This window comes from Dama dama, chromosome 29 (genome assembly GCF_033118175.1).
Source record: "Dama dama isolate Ldn47 chromosome 29, ASM3311817v1, whole genome shotgun sequence".
NCBI lineage: Eukaryota > Metazoa > Chordata > Mammalia > Artiodactyla > Cervidae > Dama > Dama dama.
Window position 1 is genome coordinate 42,156,597 of NC_083709.1, and position 20,633 is coordinate 42,177,229.

Consider the following 20,633-nt stretch of genomic DNA (forward strand, 5'->3'; position numbering starts at 1 on the left):
GAGCATTTGCCAAATATTATAATTTGAAAGATGAAATGCAAAATTAATAAATTGCCTTTGCTATAAAAGTTAATTAAAAGTAAAACAACACTCTTTTTGCTTATAGAAAACGTATATTTAAATATAATGATCCTAGCATCTGAATTTTACCTTTTACTTGAAAAAATAAGACATAATTTAGATAAAGGCAACTGGATCTCTGTAGCATTTCTATCTCTGTAGCTTTATATCAGTTAGGAGGCTTTTGGTTGAAAAGTACAGAGTATATAACATACAATAGAGTTTGAACCTGAGACTCTGCTGAAGCCACTGTTATATATTTTTTTCTTTCTTGCTAGGTGACACTTCTTTAGACTTGACTTGATTTAGTATAAATTGACTCTTCTTCAGAGCAAGAGTGTGCAAGTTGTTCTAAACTATGAACTTACAGGTTCAAATTTCAAAGGAAAAGTGAGGTTCTCCCAGAAATTCCAGGAAAGTTGCCCTTCATTCCATTGACTCTCTGTGTACCATGTATCCATCCATAAACCAGTCATATTTGCTGAAACCAGGGTGCCCTGGTTAATTTAGATCAAAAGCTAAGCCCTGGATCTAAAAGTGGAAGCAGTTTTATCTGACCCCACAGACTGTGGGTGAAATAAGTTCATTTCCTCAGAGAATATTGAATAATCTTATCCCCAAAGGGAAAGGGATGACAAGTGTCATACATCAGTTGGAGTACTTGGTTCACAAACAACAAAAACCAGTGTAACTTAATTGAAATGGGCTAATTTTCACAAGAAAATAAAAATGCCCCATTGAATTCAAGAGTCAGAATGGAACAAGGACATTTGAACTGTGCGTGTTTCTCCATCTCTTGTTTCTTATTCTTAATTAAAACCTTCATGTTTTGTTTCTGCAGACCTGATTTCTCTCATACTCAGTCACTGGGCAGTTGAATGCAGAGTCACAACTTCTGAGATTTTATATCATTATTCAATCTCAGTTAGAAACTCTTATTCTCAAGTGAAGCTTCTTTGTTGAAAGAACTTTCTTGGACCAACCAGCATCAAATGGCCATCCAATTGGCTGGAGCTGGGGCAAAGTTGGATAGAAGAAATAAGGCTCTCATAGCTCTACCAGCAACTACCTGAAAGATATTTAAAGACATTATGAACGTGGTAGATGTCCCAAAAGTTGGCTACCTGACATGAAGCATCTTCAACCTAAGGTAATCTTAAAAGCTTCCCTTAAGGTAGCTGATACTTGTCAATGTTTAAACCTTAGGGTGAAAATAACATTTAAAAACTTGCAGTAGTTGCATGCAATTTATAGCAGTGTAAATTGATATTAAATTGTTTAAATCAAAGCAGTAGGTGCCTGAGGGAGTGAAGTCATAGAAGGTGAAAGAAAGAACTCGAAGACATTGGGTTTTCTAAAAATATATATTTCACAAATTAGCCCAGGGCTAACCTTTCTTACATTGTAATATCTATGAACCAAATATCTTAAATTATAAATCAAGGAAGGTTAAAACTATATAATTATCTTCATACTATCCTGAAGAAAAATGTGTAACAAAAAAGTACATAAAAGATTAATGAAAATATCTGCTTCCAGTTCCCTAACATTTAAATCAAAGAATCGGGTTTATGAGTGGTACAACCAATCTCAGCTGTGGTATGATTTACAGGTACGGAGGTAATCTGTAAGGCAATGCAGGAGGCTACCAGAAGAGGATTTATAAAGTAAAATCAATATATGAATTTCACTCTGAATCCTAATAGTAGTTAGCGCTGATTGCTGAGCTCTGGTGAATGGCCTTTAAACCTGTTTCTACTCATAGATCACTGCATTTGCCACCAGCTGCAGTTCGAGACACTGTGTGCCTGGGAATTTCAGAGGGAAAAGTTATTTTTTGAAAGACTATATAACCCTGGAATATTTTGTAAAATGCACAAATACTCACACATTGACATCGAGATGAGCATCTGAACAATGAGAATTATTTTTTTGTTGTTTCATGTTTTTGTTTGGTTTGTTTTAAAGTGAATCTTGAATAAAATATGAGTCCAGATGAATAAAATGCATTAGTTATCAAGTTGGCATTTTAATATATGATATACATCATATATTATCAGGCTGATTTTTATTCTCATTAAAAGCAACATTATGAAATGATTAAATGCACCTACTCTGGAACTGGAATCCTTAATGCTGAATACAGAATTCAAACAGGAGAACTTTTACTATTTCTGTAGTTTCTCTGAGCTTCAATGTCTTCTACTGCCCCTTCTCACCCTTATTCTCATTTTCCTGACATAAGTAATTACATTTTTCTTGTATAATCTTTCAGAAATATTTATGGATTTAAACATTAAAAAATTACCAATTCACTTACAAATTTTCAGTTCTTCCATATTAGTATGACAGAACACAATCATTTTTCTTTTAAAATAGGCACAGACTATACTCCATGTGTGAATGAACCATCCTTTTTTAAACCTCAGAATGGGAATTGATTTGTTTACATTTTTTTTTCACTACTTGAAAAAAGTAGAGGAGTGGTGGATAAGTGGTAAACATCTTTATACATACACAGTTGCAAAACAATGTATCTGCATAATGAGCTTCTAGATATGGTATTGCTGGATCAAGGTCTAGGAACTTCCCAATGGGAATCCTACCTTCTAATTTAAATTGTGTTACCTTCTATTTTCTATAAATTGAGGAACTAGCCATAATGTGTATTTGAATTGTATATGATGTAAAAGTGTTCAATATTCTGAAAAGCTCTCTTTAGAATGAAATACTTAGAAGGCGTTTGATCTGCTTTGATTGCTTATACAGTCCTTTTTCTCCTTATCTTGGTTTTTAGCTATGTTCTTATAATCAGTGCATTACAGACAAGTTAGGAGTTGTTGCCTATCACAGAAGTAGATTAATATTTCATACTTTTCAAATATTTTTTAGTTCATAGACTAATTCAGTTTGGCAATTTTTGAAGTGAAACACAATAAGTGATTAAAGGAAATATGGGAGAAATTTGGCAACATAGCTAATATTTGTTTATATTTGAATTTTGCATTTCTCATGTAAAATGTTTCCAATGACACATTACAAAAGAACCAATTTGTTAAGTGAGAAAGTTTACAATAGTGACTATGAAAACTTTCCTCTGAAAAAGAAATCTTAGAGCTTGGTGTAAGTAAATCATCTGTAAGCCTCTTTTTTTATCTTTTTTTTTTTACTAAATTCATTGACACTCTTTACAAGACCATTCTGTTAAGGTGTCCTTTTGCCATTCCACACAGTTTTGACCATCTCTAAATCTTTATTTAAGTTTTTCTCCAGTGACATCCTTTATCTACTAAGATAACCAATTCCTTTTATCTCCAGGTTTCTCAGATGAAGGGCTTAAGAAAAACTGGAGTGTGGGGGCAGGAGAGACAGGACAGTCCCGTTCTTTAGAAGATTTTAGTTTTTATTTTACTCAGCTTTTTATGCATGGGAGGAAAAAAATATCCTGAACAATCCTGCTGTGTTCCTCTTTTTCTTCCCTTCCCCCACTTATTAAGTAGTCCTCTGTATATCCTGGAATAAAGAAAGAAAAAATACACAAGAGAACGGTTTTTTTGTTTGTTTTATAACTAATTTCCAGTTAAAATGTTTCAGACTCCCATGAAATAATTATCTGAATCATTTTAGAAATTATTTCCTGAGTGCACATTTAGGCTTTAATGACACAACTGAATGATGAATTTGGTTTTGTCTTTAAAGTCTCAGCATTCCCTTTAGGCTTTCAAAACTGCATTATCTTGCCTAAGACTAGTAATTAGAGAATTACCAACTTTTAGTTCACGAAGCTTAAATGTATCATCTGCTTTATGATAGAGAAATTTGGGTTTTCTCTATTTAAATATCATCTGCATATTATACTCTGGGGAAAGGATGGTTTTGCCAGGTGGTGCTAGTGGTAAAGAATCTGCCTGCGAATGCAAAATACGAGAGGCTTCCCTGGGTGGGGAAGATCCCCTGGAGGACGGCATGGCAACCACTCCAGTATTCTTGCCTGGAGAATCCCAGGGAGAGAGGAACTTGGGAGGCTCTGGTTCACAGGGTTGCAAGAGTCAGATACAACTGAAGAGACTGAGCACCAGAAATTAAAAAATCTGAATTAAGTCATTTTTTAATGACTTCCTGCAAATGTGACATCTTTGAGTTTCATTGATTCCATCTACATTTACAAAGACATTTTCATCTCCTCTAAGTCTGCGTTCCTATATAACCTAAGTGTTGTTTATTGTTAAGAAGAATGTTTTAGGATTAAATTACTAGTTATGGAATTGGAAGAGCTAACATTTATCTAGAAAAATTAATGTGAGCAGTTCCTTTATTTCTCCTCCAAATGCAGCACCATTCATTTTTTTCAGCCAATTTAATGAAAATATCAGCATAACAAAGTGATGGGCAAACTCGGTTTTTAATTCTTAGCATTTCATATTCTTTCTCTGTGTTTGATATGAAGTGCAGACTATACTGAGAGCAACAAGAAACTTTTTTGTTTTTTTCACTAACCCCATCTGGAGACTTTCAGCTGAGATGATATTTTTTCTAAAGCTGGAGGTAGATATTATCAATTACCAGCAGTTTCTTAGCTAGATACTTTGAGTAGCTTTTAATGCCTTTAAATGCCAAATGGTTGAAGATTAATACTAATTATATGTAACATATTAAGCTACTGTAGACTGCTAATGTTAATGGTGACTAGCATCATTTTTTTAATTAGACCAGTATTTAGCACCTCATTAAATAAGCATTTCACATCTTACTATAAGTTAAAAATTTGACTTTAGTGTCATGAAATGGTTTTATAGCCTCAGGGTGGAGGGAAACATAAACAAAATCTTTTAAATCTCATTAAGAAATTGGCTAATGTATAAAATAAATATTTATTATTATGATGAAAATATTTGATTTTCTGTGGTAAAATAAAACTAAAAATTAGAATAGTTATTAACTAAATGTTTGTATTTAAAATTTATAGGTTTCAGACTTCAAACATGGCTTTCCAATTTATTAGAGAGATAAAGATAAAAGATAGTTTGTAGATTTTTGAAACTGCCGAGATTAATAACAAAACTTACTGGCAACACAGCATGCTTTAGCGGGGTGGATGGGTCAAGAGAACGAGCTGGGCTGGGCTAGGGTGGATCCTATAATCCTGGCTGAGTACTAACATGGATTGACATTATCTTACATAGACAATCTCTTTTAATTTCAAAATATACATTCCTGTTATCTTTGTTTGAAAAGAGTGAGGACTGAGGCTCTGAGAGGATATAAAACAACTTGTTTGGGTAACTTAGTAAACAACCCATAAATTTCTGACTATGATACTTATTTTCATAAGTATTATTTGCAGGACCTCACAAAAAATGAAGAGGAACTAATTGCTTTGAAAGTTAAGCCCAGTGTACCTAAAATCTAGTCTAAGATATGATATTGATTTGTGGACTCAAAGTACTTTTATTTAGTGCTTACTATGTGTCAGGAACTGTGCAATGATTTGTTGGGGGTACAAGGGGATGCTAACAGTGAATCATAGAACCAGCTCATGAATTGAGGCAGTTATTCCCCAGAGTCCTCACTTTTAGCCCTTGTACTATGTACTGCCTTGAAGCAGGCATTAATGACAGCAAAAGGACCCTCGCTGACTTTAAACCCCTTCTAATTTGCCTCAAGAAAATTGAGAAGATAAGCAAGAGCCAGATATTGGAGTCTAGGCTACTATATTCCAGTTTTAAAGAGTATTCATGCTTTCCTGAATGTAATGTACTAGCATATTTGCTTCTGTGAAGATTGGCTCAAAAATTTGCAAGAGCCAATACTAGTGTGCTCCACTAATGCCTCCTAGAAGAAAAACCAGAAGTGTACCAAGAATAGCAAAAAAAATGATATTTAAAAATCCATTAGAGTATTTCTTGATTAGTCTTCTGAGTCATTAGAAAACTAAATGTCTATGTAAAAGTAAATTGGACCTTTAGAGGCCATCTGAACAATGAGAGTTATTTTTTTCTTAGAATTGTATCAAGTAGTTTTGTTATTTAAATATAGATCTATGCTGTCAACCGGAGATATTCCATTTTAAAACTTATATTTTGTTTCACTTTTGCAGTTATGATTTTTAATGCTTATATTAAGCAATGAATATGAGTGAACTAAATTTTACCTCTTACTTTAATCATATAAAAATGTTTCATATAGAAATACTTATAGAGATCTTCCCTGTAGCTCAGATGGTAAAGAATCTGCCTGCAATGCAGGAGACCTGGGTTCGATCCCTGGGTCAGGAAGATCCTCTGGAGAAGGGAACGGTAATCCACTCCAGTATTCTTGCCTGGAGAATCCCATGCATGGAGGAGCCTGAAAGGCTACAGTTCATGGAGCTGCAAGGAGTCGGACACAACTGAGCAACTAACACACCCACACACATAGAAATACTTTGGCTCAACAAGTATACGTAATATGTGAAGCAGTTAATATTTAAAAGACACAGATTTACACTAGAGAAACTTCAGATGGACACTAGAGAAACTTCAGATCTAAAACTGTTTCCCTAAGAATTATAAAACATGAAGTTTAAATATTTAACATAAAATTAATTTTGTCTTGGACTTACATAGAGGTTATAGGTAAGCAGAAAACCGCATTGTAATTTAGGGGAATTATATTACTTATTCACATGAATACATTACTAAACCGAAGAGAAAAGCAACACCAATTTAGACTGGCTTCTAGAACACAAACCCTATCCTTTTCTGTAAAGATTTTACCTATCAACTTCTTACTATTGGAAACATGAGTTCCATTTTTACCTGTTTATTCATTCTATAGACCATACAAAAAATAAGATCCAAATCATCACCTTGTCTGTGACAAGCCAGCTGGAGCCAAAGACTCAGCCCCCTCCCTCCTTCACAGAGACTGCTCACAGACTGCTCATCTCTCCACAAGAAGTGCAATTCCCAAGGTTTCTAAGTTTGGGGAAGTTGGAGTTTTCTTTCCCAAGGTCTTCCTGAATTATCTGACATATGATCTCAGACAGTTTGGTATCTGAGCCCAAAGTGCATAGTCCCCCCCATGCAAGACCTCTCTCATTTAGAGCCATGCACAGAGAGAACTGGGAGATGGGGGTCCCTCTGATCATGCACAGCCCACATTTTTTTCTGTGGAATGACAAAGAAAGAAAGACGCTTGGACCCAGCAATCCTTCTGCCTGTGAACTGCAGTCTGTATATCAAGTGATGCTCCTTACGGTTGCCAGAAACCTTTGCTCAACAGTGACAACAGTTAATAATCAGAGTTCAGGCTCTCTCAAGTCATTCATGAAAAATTCAAAAGTGTATATACACAATAAAAAACAAACTGCTCTCTCTAATACTAAACATGGAAGTATGACTGCTTTATGCTCTAGAAGAAGTTTGCTGAAGATCATTATATTTTGATGACATATATTCAAACATATCTACATTTGAAATGCAGATCATTTCAGTGTTTCATTTGCACACCAGGTGTCCAAGTGTGCAGTTGCTTGGCTTTCAGTTCATTTGCTCAGTCCTGTCCAACTCTTTGTGACCCCATGGACTGTGGCATGCCAGGCTTCCCTGTCCAGCACCAACTCCCTGTCTACCATCCAACTGTTTGATTTGGGGCACGACTAAAAATATCATATGTATAAATATTTTAAATCTGGCTAAACATTTTAAATATGTTCTGTATTTCCATTTTGATAGGTTAGCTTATATAGTGACATGGAAGGCCAGGTTTGAATTTAGAATTTTCTCAAATTCCTTAGAGTCAGAGTAGATAAATGGCAATGTAATGAGATTAGATTCCTAGTTCTACCCTGAGCTTCTCTCCCTTGCCCTGGCTCCGTCTCACATTGCAGGAGGCAAGTAGGGTGCGACTTCATTTGAGAAGGCTCTCTTCAGCTGAGGCAGACCCTAAAGGATCTGACAGCTAGATGCTGTTTCTGGACCACATCCCCTATACCCAGGCTGTTAGCTCTTCCTTAAAGAGAATCTGGCTGTATAGTTTCACATCTATTATACTACAGTGGCCAAGCCCTAAATATCCATCCCCCAGTGGCAAGACCACATTAATTCTGGTTTTCATTGTTAAGGAAAACAACAATGAGGGAATCTTTTCTGGAATCCTGCCATGTCACCCATACAGTTCTACTTTCGCCCAAGTACCTTCTGTGAAGCAAGCTAAGTGAAGAGAAGACTCATATAATCCTTCTTTATATGTGTTCTGACTTGAAACAAATCATACTGCTGGTGTTGATTTCAATATTTTGCTTAATAGATAGACCCAACATGAAGCACACAGGGTTTCAGGGCATGGAGGGGGTTTGGTTATAATATCCAGAGGTGGGACACATTCACCCACGGGATAAGAGAAGTTCTCTGCATATCCTATAAATAGGTGGGAGCACTGACAGCAAGCAAATCAAGGAAAAGAGGGGAAATGATCAAAGAAAGGAAAACCAAGTCTATAGAATCTGGAGGCCCTGGTACAATACAGTTTTAGGAACTGGCAGACTGTCACAGAGGCTGGGCAGAATCTTCAGAAAGTTATATGATAAATTTTTAGTAGGAGGCACAGCCTCCTCTAGGTGACACTCATTAGTCTGCAAGACACTACTGCTCAGGATGGTGTATATGGGAAGTTAAATTTAAAAATTATTTTTAAAAGCTGGGTGAAAATAATAGGTAAAAAGCTAGGAATCATTATTAGAAAAGGAAAGATTATCTAGAAGACTGTGCAAGGAGGACAAAAATCATCCAGATGGTTGGGTGAATAGGAAAAACCTGGGAAGGATCTAGAACAGGGGTTGCCAACTCCGGGACCACAGACCAGTACTGGTTTGTGACCTGTTAGGAACCGGGTTGTATAACAGAAGGTGAGTGGCAGGTGAGTGAGCAGAACTTCTTCTGAAGTTCCCCATCACTCACATTACCACCTGAACTGTCTTCCACTACCCTGTGTGTGTTTGTGCTCAGTCGTGTCTGACTCTTTGAAGCCCCATGGACTGTAGCCCACCAGGCTCCTCTGAATTTTCCAGGCATGAATACTGGAGTGGGTTGCCATTTCCTACTCCAGAGGATCTTCCCAACCCAGGGATCTAACTCTCGTCTCTTGAATTGACAAGTAGATACTTTACCACTGCACCACCTCGGAAGCCTTCCCACCTCCCTAGTCCCTGGAAAAATTCTTTCACAAAATCAGTCTCTGGTTCCATGAAAGTTGGGGGATCACTGATCTAGAGTAGTTAATGTGGAAGAACTATTAGGTTGAATTCCCTTCCAGAGATGCTTTTCAGTTGCTTTCCATCCAGGAAGCCACAACAGTCTCTATAGGGCTTAGAGATTTAGGGGAAGAGAAAAAGGAACATAGTCAATTATAATATCTTGTCGTTACCTTCACCACTGAATAAAAAATGACATAGGAGACTGATTCCCAAATGTGAGACTTTTTCAATCAAAAGAATACTTAAGGTTGAGACTGAATCTCCTGCCCTTCCTCTCCAGGATCCCCAATACCAAGAGCAGGTCCTCTGTTCTCCAGCTCAGGAGATCTGTTACAGTGACAAGTGTACCCAGAGGAAGAGGAATGAGAGGCGGAGCCCAGGATACGGGAGCTGCAAACAGACATTATCCTTTTGAGGTGGAGTGACCTGGGGGTGGATATGCTTGTTGACTATTCTCATGTGTTCCAGACTCCACCAAATGCTGCTGCTGTTGTTTGCCCCAAACTATTTACTTAACTATTTTGTAATATAATTTTGAAGAATTTTAAATTCAAACACTTATACAAGAAAATTTATATCAGGCACACTGCCTGCTAAGACATGAATTGTTTTTGTTGTTTAGACACTAAGTTGTGTCCGACTCTTTTGCAACTCCATGATCTATAGACCTCCAGACTCTTTTGTCCATGGGATTTCTCAGGCATGAATCCTGGAGTGGGTAGCCATTCCTGTCTCCAGGGGATCTTCCTGACCCAGGGACCAAACCCAAGCCTTCTGCATTGCAGGCAGATTCTTTACCACTGAACCACAGGGAAGTCCAAAACATGAATCCAGTTTACAGAAGGTGTCCTAGTTCTGTCAAATCTCTATAACCCTAAACAATGAATGCCTGTTCATATAACAATGACTTCCTACCAATACATTTTGGAAGTCTATTGGTTTTATGCTTCCATTTTTGAATCCAAGTGTGAAAGAGTGGCATAACTGCAATACTTGACAGAATAAATCTGTTCAGCTAACAATCTTTATTTTGAATCAAAAGCATACAAGCACTGCATAGACAAAGGCAACAATTGGAAGTCCCATAATTTATCTTCTACTCCTCAGGGAGAAGTAAATAAAGTAACATCAACAAGAAGCATTAAGCTGTATCTTAGGTATCCCAAACTAGACTTCCTTAGTTTTTTATCTTTTCCTGCTTAGAGGGTCTTAAAATACCCATAAATAACTTTGCTATTTCTGCTTTCTGTTCTTATTTCTGTTTACTGCATTAAACAATAATTCAAAATCTGGTGTCTGAACTCAGGGTCCTGAATTCTTGCTGCTCCATATTTAAGCAGCTTTTCTTATGTGTTCTTGGGTCTTCCCAGGTGGAGCTAGTGGTAAAGAGCCTGCCTCCAATTCAAGAGCCATAAAAGACACGGGCTTGATCCCTGATTTGGGATCACCTGGAAGAGAGCATGGCAACCGACTCCAGTATCCTTGTCTGGAGAATCCCATGGACAGAGGAGGCTGGTAGGCTACAGTCTAGAGGATCACACAGAGTTGGATATGACTGAAGTGACTTAGCACTTGGATGAGAGACCCAAGAAGTTTCTAATTGTGTGCATTTACAAGCTCCCCATGAGTAAGTCCAATCTTGACCCATTGCATATCCTAGCATCAACTGGTCTTTCCTCTGTTGTATATTTTATACTTTTGACTAACGTATCAACTAAATGAAAAAGTTCATGATTGATATAAAATGTTGAAGATTCTTCTTATAGTTCATATTTTTTTCAATTCACAAATTCAATGGCCAAATTAGAGTTCCAAATATCCACATATAATGAATGGCTAAATTGACCTTTGGGCCTTTTCTCCCATCTGTCCTAGTTCTGTTACTGCTTTGCAGGTGTGTCTCATTTTTGTGCTGGCAAGAGAATTGACTCATCAGTTGGAAAAATCTTCAGGCAGCTTACATAGTGTGTCTATGAAATATTGGGGATTTCAAGTGTCCTTCTCTTGCATCATTTCCTTGAAGTCTTACATTGTAACACTCTCATTATTATAATTGGCAATAATACATTCATAGTTTGTTAATAAGGAACTAGTTAATATATTATTCTTGTAAAATGAAAATAATTCTTTTAAAATTTTATTGAAGTGCAGTTGATTTACAATGCTGTGTTAATTTCTGCTATACAGCAAAGTGATTCAGTTACACATATATAGATATATTCTTTTTCATATCCTTTTCTATTATTGTTCATCACAAGATATTGAATATTATTCCTTGTTCCATACAATAAGACCTCATTGTCTGTTTTATGTATATACTAGTTTACATTTGGTAACTGCAAACTCCCAATCTTTCTTTCCCTCACCTTCTTCCCCCTTGGCAACCACAAATCCTTGTTCCATATCTTTGAATCTATTTTTGTTTTGCATTTTTGTCATACTTTAAATTCCACATATAAGTGATATCATGTGTTGTTTGTCTCTCTTTCTGACTTATTTCATTTAGTATAATCTCTAGGTCCATCAATGTTGTTGAAAATAGCATTATTTCATTTTTTATGACTGAGTAGTATTCCACTGTCTATATGTACACCATCTTCCATACCTGCTCTTCTGTTGGTGGACATTTAGGTTAGTTCTATGTCTTGGCTATTGTGAATAGTGCTGCTATGAATATAGAGGTGCGTGTATCTTTTTGAATTATAGATTTGTCCAGATATATGCCCAGGAATGGTATTGCTGGATCATATGCCAACTCTATTTTTACTTTTTTGAAAAATTCTCATACTGTTTTTCATAAGGGCAGCACCAATTTACATTTCCACAATAGTGTAGGAGGGTTCCCTTTTCTTCACACCTGGAATTTATTATTTGTAGAATTTTTTTTTTAATGACAGCTATTTTGACTGGTATGAGTTGGTACCTCATTTTACTATTGATCTTAATTTCTCTAATAATTAATGATGTTGAACATCTTTTCACAAGCCTGTTGGCCATCTGTATGTCTTTGGAGAAATGTCTATTTAGGACTTCTGCACATTTTTCAACTGAGTTGTTTGTTCTTTTGTTATTGAGTTATATAAGCTGTTTGTGGAAATTAATCACTTGTTAGTCATATTTACAAAATTTTTTTTTCAGATCGTAGGCTGTCTTTTCATTATGTTTATGATGTCCTTTGCTATACAAAAGCTTGTAAATTTGATTAGGTCTGCTTTTTTTATTTTTGCTTTTATTTCTATTGCCTTGGGAGACTGTCTGAAGCAAACATTGGTACAATTTACGTCAGAGAATGTTTTGTCTATGTTCCTTTTTAGGACTTTGATGGTCTCATGTGTTGTATTTAAGTCTTTAAGTTATTTTGAGTTTATTTATATATTTGCTGTGAGAGAATATTCTAAATTCATTGATTTACATGCAGCTGTCAGCCTTCCCAACCACCACTTGCTGAAGAGACTGTCTTTTCTTTGTATATGCTTGCCTCCTATGCTGAAAATTAATTGACTATAAGTGTGTAAGCTTATTTCTAAGCTCTCTATTCTGCTCCATATGCCTGCTTTTGTGTCAGTGCCATGCTATTTTGATCACTGTAGCTTTGTGATATTGTTTAAAGTCTAGGAGGGTTTTGCCTCCTTTTTCTTCAGGTTTGCTTTGACAATTCTGGGCTTTATAACATTTCATATAAATTTTAGGACTATTTGTTCTAGTTCTGTGAAAATATTTAAAAAGGACTAACTCTTAAGGACTGGTGATGAAGACTGAGTCAGTCAGTGAAGCCAGTGTGAAAAGCATTAAGAAGGGAAGAGTGAGGTTTTTTCTTAGTTGAAAATATGTTCCCAAGACAGGTATTTACACAGACTTACACTAACACCAATATTGCATAAGCATGTATTTGGAAAACATGTATTCCAAATCTTAACAACATTGCACACACATTTTTAATTGACCTTCAGTCTTCTCTTTCTTGGAGAAGGCAATGGCACCCCACTCCAGCACTCTTGCCTGGAAAATCCCATGGATGGAGGAGCCTGGTGGTCTGCAGGTCCATGGGGTCGCTAAGAGTCGGACACAACTGAGCGACTTCACTTTCACTTTTCACTTTCATGCATTGGAGAAGGAAATGGCAACCCACTCCAGTGTTCTTGCCTGGAGAATCCCAGGGATGGGGGAGCCTGGTGGGCTGCCGTCTATGGGGTCGCACAGAGTCTTGTCCAGACTGAAGTGACTTAGCAGCAGCAGCGGCAGCTTCTCTTTCTACCTGTTCTCTGTTCTACAATACGTGTTCCCCTGAATATTGATAGGACAATCTTGAAATAAAAGAAACTGGGTTATTCTAGTCCATTAAAGCCTATTAAAATACATTAATTTTTTTCAGAATTTTTTGCTTTGTAAGTTTCAAAAGCTCCAAGAGTTTACACCAAAATGACAAATAATACGCCATGGTTGTACTGAAGAAGAAAAAGGCTACCACTTCTGTACATACCACGGCAGTTGTGATCAGGTGCTGTCCAGCAAAGAGTGGCAAATACATCCAGATAATTTCTGGAGTGAAAAGCAAAGTTGTTGAGACGAAGATTATTATGCACTGAAACTATTCCTTCTACAGAAAGTTTCTCTCTTGCCTCTAGGAAGACAGGGAGAATCAACTAAACAAGAAGGGCAGTGTCTGTAGACAGCAGGTTATTTATGAATGCCAATTATGGCCCCAGAGCAGTTAGTTTGATTCTTTTCATGCTTCAAAAGATGAGTAGGTGAAGGAAGTGTTTTTTATTTCAATTTATTGAAAAAAATCTTAGCTGATCATAGCTTATATAGTTTTTAACACTTGCAGGATTAAACCTAGGCATTGCTTTGATGTTGCTAAAGAAAATTGAGATTTACATATCACTTTATTAGATCAATGTTAATTAAATTATGACAGAAATTTTTCAGGCTTTTTTCTAATTTTCTGACTCTTCATTGAAAAGAAAAAAAAAAGAACATCATGAGTCAATTCATGCTTCTCTACTTAAACCCCAAAGAAGAAAAAAAATGAGGATTAGAAACTTCAGTGTTTAGGCAAGATTCATTTTAGAAGCACCTTTTGGTTTTTGTTGCAACTTCAAACCATAGAACCTTCCTCTAAGATGGTATTTTAGAGATTCAAAGAATCTTTCACTCATACTTCTAATTTTTATGATTTTTAATAATTTAGAAATCCTAATCCAAAGAAAGTAAGATGTATAGAAAGGAATGCATTTTGTGATGACATTGATTATTTTATCCACCTTTGTCCTTGAAAGTACATCTGGGCTATTATTTGGTGATATTAATCAATAGCCTGTTAGACCCCAAACCGGTTAAAACATGCTTTTATGCTTTGTTATGGGAAGGGCAGAGAATGGTTCCATTTTTCATATATGACCCTACAGCACTATACTTTATAAGAAAGAGTCTTTCACATTTTCAGCCTAAATAGCAATCTCTGCTTGCAGCTGTTCTATTTGAGTAACCTGATTAAAACTGAATGATAACTTTTTTCCAAGTCTTTACTGTACTTACGATTGCTACAATAAATGGCCACAATCTTCTTACTCTAGATAGGATATTTTCCCTAAAGAAGCTCAGCATCTTTTAACTCTTGATACTGAAAACTTTTCTTTTCTAGGCTGTTAGTGAAGATTGTTTGATCAAAGCATCTTTTATAATCAGTGGCCCACCTCATCATTAAACTATCCAAATAAAAATATTGATATTTATTCCTATCAATAGAAAAGGGAAATTGTTTTATGAATGGATTTAAGAGGTAAGACATAAATAAGTAAAACACTGGGATCAACACTGTTCCAGAAATATTTTTTAAAAACTAACTCTCAAACAACTATTTAAAAGATAATGCCCCTGAAAAGAAATGTCATCCGTGGATGATGTTTTGTTGCTAATAGTAAGGTAAAGCCAAGATATTTATTTTCTAAGGTTAAAAAAAAAAAAAAAACCTCTGCTACATCCTAAACTATTGGTGAAAGAGGAGTTCATGTTCTGAAATATAAAGGCAATTAAAGGCAACCAGTAGTCATGTATGGATGTGAGAGTTGGACTATAAAGAAAGCTGAGAGCAGAAGAATTGATGCTTTTGAACTGTGGTGCTGGAGAAGACTCTTGAGAGTCCTTTGGACTGCAAGGAGATCCAACCAGTCCATCCTAAAGAAAATCAGTCCTGGGTGTTCATTGGAAGGACTGATGTTGAAGCTGAAACTCCAATATTTTGGCCACCTGATGCGAAGAGCTGACTCGTTTGAAAAGACCTGATGTTGAGAAAGATTGAAGGCAGGAGGAGAAGGAGACAACAGAGGATGAGATGGTTAGATGGCATCACCAACTCAATGCACATGAGTTTGGGTAGACTCCAGGAGTTGGTGATAGACAGGGAGGCCTGGTGTGCTGCGGTTCATGGGGTCACAAAGAGTCCGACACAACTGAGCGACTGAACTGAACTGAACTGAAAGGCAAAAGCTACATTTAAACACACATCTCAGAGTTCACAGGAAGTTAAGGTCATCTAATCTATCCAGATATAGTAGAGCCTTTTGTATGTACCTGACAGGAAAGCATCCATCTTTTCCTTGAAAATGTGTGCAAATAGAAGTCTGTATAGTTCATAAAGTATTATTACTTATTGTCAGTGCCTAGAACAATTCTTCATATGTTGAACAAAAATACACTTCATCACTCTCTTCCTATTTAGTTCCATTTCTGGCCAATCATATGATACAAGGAAATCAATTCCTTAGGTAATTCTTCCAATCTATATGTTAATCATCCCAAATTCATCTTTCCAAAGCCAAAAACTTCTCAGTCTTTCAACTCTTTAACTGATATACACCTTAATATTGGACAATACAATGTCCCTGATGAAGTTCAGGGAAATTCTTGCTTTCCTTGTCTTGATTAAGAGAGATTATGGGTACATTTATGGTTTTAGCTATCTTGATATTCTACTATTAGCTGTTAAGCTAAAAGCGTAACACTAAAGTGTTAGTATTGGTTTAACTATTTGTATGTATAAGTATATATACTTATACACACAAACACACACACATATATATATATACTTTCCTAGCCTTTTTCAAATTAACTGCTATTGAACCATACCCTTTATCCAGTGCCTAATGTAATTAAAGTGGAAGAAAAAATGAATATTGTGCTTTAACTTTTATTGTTGAGTATAGTATGACATGGAGACGGAAATGGCAACCCATTCCAGTATTCTTGCCTGGAAAATCCCGTGAATGGAGGAGCCTGGTGGGCCACAGTTCATGGGGTCACAAAGAGTTGTACACAACTGAGCAATTTCACTTTCTTTATAGTAGGAAATATTAATAGCATTTTCTATTGTTCTATCGTTTCACATTTGGCCAGTTTTCATCTATGTGTGTATACATACACATAAATAAAGACTATATATACATGTATATATATATAGTCTTTCAACCAAACTATTCTCTTCCAAGATCCAAATTCTTACTTTAATATACAAAAAACTTTACCATAATTAACTTACCTATTTTTTTCTTCATGTCTATGAGATTTCTTCCTTAATGACTGACACTGTACTTTTTGACACTCTTCTGATTTCTTGTATTACAGAACACTGAGATGTTTGCAATGTGTCCTCAAGTCTTTTCTTTGAACAAATTGTAAGTGCTCTTGAAAATCAAGGTATTACATTATGCAAGAAAAATAACTAATGATGCTTCAGAAAAAAAAGATTGTTGCATAAGGAAATATAAACTCTTGATTACATTTTTATAGAAGGTATTAACAAGACTCCTTAGTCCAAAGGGTCAGATTTAATGGTGTGATTTTAGCATAAGATAGTCAAAAGCAATCAGAAATGGGTTGTTTCCTGGCTTGCTACTTGTAAGTAAAACAAATTTGAACAAGAAACAATGTTTTGAAGTTCATCTTCCTCATCTGTCAAATGTGGGACAGTTTTTTTTTTTCTTTCAACCTGCCTGTAAAGAATAAAATAATCATATTTTAATTTATTACTCACTTACTGTATTCCAAATACTTTAGTAGGTAATTTGTGCATTTTTCAGCATTAATTTAATATTCACAACATCTGTGTGACTTAAATAGCAAATGTTAAAGTTTTAGCACTTGTCTGACACATAGCAGGTATTTAATATATGTTTATGTCTTCTCCTTTTTATACTAAAATTATAGAAAAATATATTCTCAGTATTTAGGCATTTTGTAAATCTGCATGCTGTATGGCCCACTGGATTTAAATCATCGTCATCATCATAATAATGCACCTACTGATTTGCATTACAATAGCAATCAGATACATGGCTTAACACTAATTCTGATATAAAAAGTTTGAACAATTCAAAATTCTCCTTCTATTTATTTAGTATTTTAGTTAGGTATAGAATACCTCCAAATATAAAGACTTGGTAAATTTTATACTTAAAAATCCCTTACAAAGAAATGTACATACTGTCTTTTATCAAATCCAATTTACAACACCCTGAAATTGCCTCAAAGTAAAATGTAATAAAAGGTATAAGGAATGCTTTGCAATAATTGCTGAAAATACAACTTGTACTGAATGTAAATTTATGAGTGTCACAAACACATGTGCCTAGAACAGTTTTGGCTATTCTTCATTGCTTATATTGACATTAGTATCTACAATGACAAAAATTAGTAAAAAATTAGGGCTGTATTTTGTTTTGGTGAAATAAAATCTTTAGGCACATATTAAACATATGTGTGACATTTCCAACCAAGTTCAATAGTGTCTTTAATACATTAGGGAAAACTTTGGCTTAAATTAAAATGATTTTTATTTTTAAAAAGAGTGAAAATATGACTCTAGTTAGTAAAGAGCTCATAGTCCTCTATTTTCTGAATTTTGGCATTTTCTCCTTTAATGTTAGCATGTGCATGATGTAGTGAAATGCAGAATACTGAAGACACTAGCCCTTGTTACTTCAGAGCTAGAAAGACACTGTGAAACACGTGTGGACAGAGACCATGCTGATGTGCTGCAGCAAAATGCACCTAGCTTCAGTCTTGCAAGTATTATTGCAAAGCTTTTAGTGCCTCTGTTTTGGGAAACCCCTTCACGTTATCTAGAAGCTTGATTGTCTTACCGTTTCCTATTAGCCTTTAACTCCTTCCCCTATTTACCATATCTGTCACTTTTAAATGATAAGTTTAGAGCTAGGAACTATTCCTCTGACACTGTAGAATTTAATAAGGTCATTATATACATGCTTTCATTCTCCCTATAAATAATTTTGTGGGGAGGTACTATGTGCCAAGCACTGTGTTAGACACTGGAATCTGATAACTAAAGAAACATGTATTACATATTCTCAAGGGACTGCTTATGGTCTGTTGAAGAGAGGAGCAAATGTAGCAACTACAATACAGTATGATATTTGTTATAAATGTTATAGAAAGACTTCTGAAAAAGTATAACTGGAGAGTCTAGGAAAACAAAAAACATCTAAGAAGAAAATATGTCTAACGTGAGGCCTGAAATGCCTGAAATGTATTGTTTAACCAGGTGAAGGATAGAGTAAGGTGGATAAGTAAGAGAGAACTTAGCTCCTTAATGGAATTTTCGATTTCTTTATGGCTAGAGTGTAGCAAGTAAATAGGAATGACTCAAAATAAAATAGGAGAAATAAGCAATGTTCATATCACGAAAGACTCAGCTGGTTGACATTTTTCCTGTGTATAAAAGGAAGCCATTGCTAATTTAAAGTACCAGAGAGAGAGAAAATTCACCAGCTTTGGATCTTAGTCAAATCAGCCTGGATGCACTGCAGAGAACAGATTGAAAAGGGGGTAAAATTGGAGTTAAGGAAAATAATTAGAAAGTCCTTATAGAAATGCTGGTAGGAAATAATGGTGGTCTGACTTTAGAAAGAAGCAAGTGGATTTGATAGCTAATTTAATAAATTAGCCAGTAGAAGGGTATGCTTATTTATAAGGATAACCAAATAACCATTGCATATTTTCCTACAAAAGGAAAAAGGAAGATAATTACAGATTTTATGAAGCATTTACAGTAGAGTACAGATGCTCTACTGTTGATTAGATGCATATACAAAGATTTAATTTACCCTTCATAACTACTCTTCCATGTAGTTGTTATTAGTTTTGTTTGAAAAATTACTTCCTGAGGTTGCCCAGCTAGAAAGTGACAGAGCTGGAATTTCAATCCAGGCATATCTGATTCCAAAGTTCACACAATTCTTTACCTCTGGTTGCATCCCCTCATTCTTAATTTCAGATTCAACGGTCAAATAACATTAAGAATATTAAGTAATTTTAACTACTGAGATCTTGTCAAGTGATATCTCAAGCTGTTTTTAATCCAAGTGTGATCCATGCAACACTGACAACTGAGTCAAATGGGATTTTTTTTAATTATTTTAAATTTTTAAATTTTTAAAATTTTTTTAATTTTTAAAAAATTAAAAATTTTTAAAATTATTTCTAGACCTCATGCTGCACTTAGGGCATAATTTAGAATATTTGGAGATGGAGAGGACAATCTCCATTCTAATAAGACCTCCAAATGATTTTTATGCTCCACAAATTTTGAGAAACCCTGCCATAAGATCTAGAACTACATATTTAGCCAAATTTATCTTTTTGCAAAGAAAAAAGAGACAGCATAAAATTAACATGCTATTAAACAATAAAATTATGAGACCAAACTTATGGTCACATAATACAAGTCTAAGGAATCTTGCTTTTCTGTGCAAAGGATTAATAGGAAAAAAATTGTTAAATTAAACTTTGACTTAAATTTTGAAAGTCAAAACATTTTTCCAAAGGCCTTCTTCCAAGGTTAACTTATATTGTTTTTAGAATGTGTTTCTACATTGAGAGGAATCATAATGTTTTATATGTTGAAGCCATGAACATTTTTACTTCTTATTCCAGATAATCTATTTTATTTATTTTATCTTTTTCTAAAGACAACTATTCTGAAAATCACTAATAAACTGAGTTTTAGTACATGAATATTCAGGACTAAATGAATGAGAAAAATTGCAAAAACAGAAAATAATAAAGTATAAATGTTGAGATATTCAAAATATTTCCTAATCCATTTACTTCTAATATCCCATGTAGATGTGTAGGCGTGACCATTATGATACCTTCTTAAATAAAAACATTTTTAAAAATATTGATACTTACATCAGTGTTCACATGTTAGCCTCATCCTAGTTTTACACTTTCATGATACAAGCTTCTGAGAAGGGAAAGTCAATTTACAGAGGAAGTATGCAGGCCTGTGTGATTCTTTCAGTTGTATTTGTATTTAACC